Raw genomic sequence first — 5357 nt, forward strand, 5'->3', positions numbered from 1 at the left:
AAGTACTGAGAACCATTGAGGTGAATTCTAGGGAGCTGTTAACTGCATTAGAAGAATTTCTCATGTGTGGCAAACAGATCTGTAAATGAACTTCAAGGACTTACCAAGAAGTCTTCCAAGATAAAAGTCCTCAACATGGACGCTACATGCAGGTTGGCTCTCCAGGACATTCCTTCATGTCCAGTAATTGTCAACGCAAACATTGAGCTTGCAGCTCTGGAGTTTTCTATGAAATGGCAGAACCTAGGAATTTAACAACAATTCCTTTTATATCTGGGGAATTCTAAAATCTTTCTGGTGTATTACATTTTATAGATTTCTTCTATATCTTTCAAGATAGAAAACTGGATAGATTCCCGCCATTTAAATGAGATTTTTTGAGAGAAGGTGCATATATATTTTGATGACCGAACTGAATACATATTGTCATTAGTACTATCAGTAACAGTAGTATTACTATTATTTACAATAGCTGGGAAAATGTGGCTCATTATTGTAATCATTAGACATTCCAAAAGAGTTTTTGTGTTAGTCCATTTTCACACTGCAGTAAAGATACTACCTGAGAGTCGGTAATTTAATTTGTAAACAAAAGTTGTTTAATTGACACAGCTCTACATGGCTGGGGAGGCCTCAGGAAACTTACAATCATGGCAGAAGGTGAGGGGTAAGCAGGCACATCTTACATGGAGGCAGGACAGACAGCACAAGAAGGAAACTGTCAAACATTTTTAAAACCATCAGCCCTTGTGAGAACTCACTCATTATCATGATAACAACATAGAAGAAACCATCCCCACGATCCAATATCCTCCCACCAAGCTCCTCCCTCAACATGCGGGGATTACAATATGAGATGGGATTTGGGTGCAGACACAGAGCCAAATCGTATCAGTGGTGCACCCATCCATATCCTAATTTTGGAAATGTATGTAGCCATTTGTTTTTGCTTCTCAGGTTAACAAAAACTCAACTCTTTGTAAGTAGACCAGAAAAACACTTATCAGGTTATTATAACATTTATATTGTAACATACAAACAATACCTAGAAAACTAAAGGTAAAACACTTCTGGTCTTGACGATACTGTGCCTAGAACACACTTGTTCGTGATATTAGTGTTTGTAGTCATCTTTGATTAGGCAATTGATCTCAAAAGTCTGTAAGAAAAGATAACAGTGGTTATGGTTTTGCTAATCAATAAGCATTATTGAAATATCAATCAATGCCCAATCTGGTAATTCTTCAGTTGATTTTTTCCTTTGTAAGGTATTTGCATACAATATATATTTCATGTATTTATCTGTTGGAAGCACATAATATTGTTTTTCAAATCAGTTTCCAGTAGTTGATTTTCCTATTGCCTTAACATCTGGAAACGATTTATCTGGGTTTACTTGCCATTGACCATGGCATTTCCAGAAATAATAGAAAAGAAAATTCAAAAATGTCTACATAGCTATAAATTGTGGCTCTTCTATTGGTTGAGAAAGAGCTAGAAAGATGCTAGGAAACAAAATTTAATGCATTAGGTATTCATCATAATTTCTAGAAATTGATTTTATCTTTACCACAGGACTTTATTTTTGGTAGTTGAAGGCATATAGATATTTTCCCAGGAAGTAAAAACTTGGGTATGTGCTGAAGCAAGCCTCTTCTAACAGAGTCATAGTCATATGAAATATGTAGCAATTAAGAGATCTTGGACCTAGTTTTAATATCTTATACATGTGACTTCAACGATTAAACACACACACACACATTTTTGCCTTTTTCCTCAGGCAATACTACATTTTATTTGTTGCAAAATTGATGTTGCCACGAAAGAGACAGAATATATTAATGGTTGAAGGAGCATTTTGGAGAAAATATTTATGTTTAAAGTGCAAAATGACATCTGATAAATATATTAATTGAAAGATTAGGGAGGAGGCTGGAAGATGAGATATTAAATTAGGAATCAATAGAATGCTTGCTCATACCATTTGAATGCAATTTTAGATTTTTTTGCAAATAAATGTGAAAAGTAAATGTAATATCAATGTCTTAAGATTATTTTTCACATTTTAGTATTGTTGCATTGATAACAACTCTACAAATATGCCAACTAGGTGTTGTCTTCTTAAAATATACCACTTGACTCCCATTGCAAATTCTGGAAACGTTGCTAAGACTAGACACCAATGCTTTTGAAGATCTCTGATGCAATCTGTTACAAACATTACTTGATAAGAGAAAAAAGTATTTGGCCACGACTTGGTAAGGGAAGAACATAAATATTTATCTACTGTGAAGTATTTGAAAAAATGAATATTTTCTTTGAAAAAAAATTTTAGTTGTCAAAGATAAATTATTACACATAGAATCAGATCTTTTATGCTATTTGTTTATCTTATTTAGATGTAGTAATTTATTATAACAAACTTAAAAATGAAAAGCATATTCAAAATAAGAAAATGTTCTACAAAAAGCACACATATCTATATTTTACATTTTGGTATATCTTTCAAACAAGTATCATACACTATATCCAGATTTTAACAGACTGTTCTCCTAAGATCATATCAAGGATATGTACATAACTTTCAGAATGTTAATTTTAATCACTGCATAATGTTGTTTTTTAATATTTATCATAATTTATTTGAATAATTTATCTTGACTCTATACATCTGTTTCCAAAGATTTTCTCCTATGGTATATAATAACTCGATAAGCACAATTATAAGAGATTTTGGCCCTCACTTGCTGATAATCACCTACCTCAATGCGCAAGCTCCCTGCCAATGCCTTACAGAAATGGTTTGATTATTCACAGTCTCTCACCAAATGAGACCTGTGTCCAGGGTACCAGCTTCTCCTGTCACTTGGGCTTATGCTAAAGATGTGAAATTTGGTGTAGAAGCCCAAGCCCTAATGCATCAAGTTATATGACTTTAAACCTATGCTGTAGCTGTTGCAATGGAGCCAAAGAGAAGAACAATGATTATTGAACAGAGTTGGGGAAGACCTAAAGTAACAAAAGATGGAGTGATTGTTGCACACTCAATTAACTTAGAAGATAAATATGAAAATATTGGAGTGAAACCTGTTCAAGATGTTTCCAATAACAGAAATGAAGAGGTTGAGGACTGCACCACCACTGCTACTGTACTGGCATGCCCTATTGTCAAGGAAAGAGAAAATTAGCAAAAGTGCTAATTCAGCAGAAATCAGGAGACATATTATGTTAGCTATTGATTCTGTAATTGCTGAACTTAAGAATCAGTCTAAACCAGTGACAACTCTTGAAGAAACTGCTCAGGATGCTATGATTTCTGCAAACAGAGAGAAAGAAATTGGCAACATGTTTCTTATACAGTGAATAATGCTGGAAGAAAGGGTGTCATCACAGTAAATAATGGAAAAACATTGAATGATGAACTAGAAATTATGGAAGGCATGAAGTTTGATCAAGGCTATATTTCTCCATACTTTATTAATACATTTTATACATCAAAGGTGTATTTTACTGTGAATAATAGTAGTGAATTTCAGTATGTGTATGTTCTATTGAGTGAAAAGGAAATTTCCGGTGTCCAGTCCATTAGACCTGGTCTTTACATCGCCAATGCTCAAGCCCTTGGTCATAACTGCTGAAAATGTTATATGTTTTGAATAGTATAAAAGTTGGTCTTTAAGCTGTAACAGTCAAAGCTCCAGGTTTTGGTGACAATTGAAAGAACAAGTTTAAAGATACGACTACTGCTATTGGTGGTGAAGTGTTTGAACAAGAGGGGTTGACCCTAAATCTTGAAGTTGTTGAGCCTCATGACTTAGAAGAAATTGGAGAGGTCATTGTGACAGAAGATGATGCTATGCTTTTAAAAGGGAATTATGGCAAGTCTCAAATTGAAAAGTGTATTCAAGACACTCGGCCAGTTAGATGTCACAACTACTGAATACAAAAAGGAAAAACTGGGCCAGGCGCGGTGGCTCACGCCTGTAATCCTAGCACTTTAGGAGGCCAAGGACGGTGGATCACAAGATCAGGAGATCGTGACCATCCTGGCCAACATGGTAAAACCCCATCTCTACTAAAAATACAAAAATTAGCTGGGTGTGGTGGTGTGTGCCTCTACTCCCAGCTACTCAGGAGGCGGAGGCAGGAGAACCGCTTGAACCAGGGAGTCAGAGGTTGCAGTGAGCCAAGGTCGAGCCACTGCACTCCAGCCTGGTGGCAGAGTGAGGCTGCGTAAAAAGAAAAAAAAAAAGATGAAAAGAAAAACTGAATCAAATTAATACCTGGCAAAACAGTCAGATGGAGTAGCTGTGCTGAAGCTTGGTGGGACTGGGACGAGTAATGTCAAAGTCAATGAAAAGAAGTTACAGATATCTTTAATGCTACAATGCTACAGTAGCTAGTTTTGAAGAAGGTATTGTTCTGGGAGGGGATTGTTGCATTGCTTTGGTGCATTCCAGCCTTAGATTCCTTAATAAAGACAGAAAGTTGGCACATATATTACTAAAAGAGCACTCAAAATTTTTGCAATGACTATGGCTAAAAATGCAGATGCTGAAGAATCTTTGAAAGTTGAGAAAATTATGCAATGATCCTCAGAGGTTGGTTATGACACTGTGCTTTGAGATTTTGTGAATATGGCGGGAAAAGGAATCACTGGAGAACCACTTTAGTGGATGCTGCTGAAATGGCTTTGACTACAGCAGATGATGTAGTGACAGAAACACCTAAAAAAGAGAAGGACCCTGATATGGGGGCAATGGGAGGAATGGGAGGTGGTACAAGAGGTGGTATGTTCTAACTTCTAGAATAGCACTTCACCATTACGAATGAACTGTGACAGAAAGCTCAAGGCAGTGTTCCTCACCAATAACTTCAGAGAAGTCAGTTAAAGAAAATGACAGGAGAAAAGGCTGGCTGATGTTTAAGAAATCACTGTAATCATCAGTGACCATTTTTGTTGACAATGTGTAATGGTCTATTGCTGTCATTATCTGTAAGATAATTTATTTTGAAATTTTGAATAGAAATATATTTGTATATTCCCAATATTGGGTGCAAAAGCCATGCACCAATGTATTGCTTTCAACTTAAATTACTGAGACATTTTTACTACTATTCTATTAAAGTCAGGATTTTAGTGCTTGCCATCATTAGATTGGAAGTCAAGAAGCAGCCTTTCTGTGGACAGTAAGAACAATGGGGTCTAAATTATAGAAATATATGATTAGGTGACAACCTTTGTGTAAAAAAATTTGTTTACAGTTTATAAAAAAAGAAGTTTTGTGGCCACCTTAGATTAGATTCTTTAGATAATTTATTGAAAGCACAATGCCTGAAAAAAGGGTTATAGCAAA

General features: G+C 35.5%; 1 pseudogene; it reads left to right on the plus strand.

Moving 5' to 3' along the window:
* The first annotated feature begins 2798 nt into the window (after nt 1-2798).
* Nucleotides 2799-4801, plus strand: LOC100588375 (annotated as a pseudogene).
* The last annotated feature ends 556 nt before the right edge of the window (nt 4802-5357 follow it).

This window comes from Nomascus leucogenys, chromosome 6, assembly GCF_006542625.1.
Source record: "Nomascus leucogenys isolate Asia chromosome 6, Asia_NLE_v1, whole genome shotgun sequence".
NCBI classification, from domain to species: Eukaryota; Metazoa; Chordata; class Mammalia; order Primates; family Hylobatidae; genus Nomascus; species Nomascus leucogenys.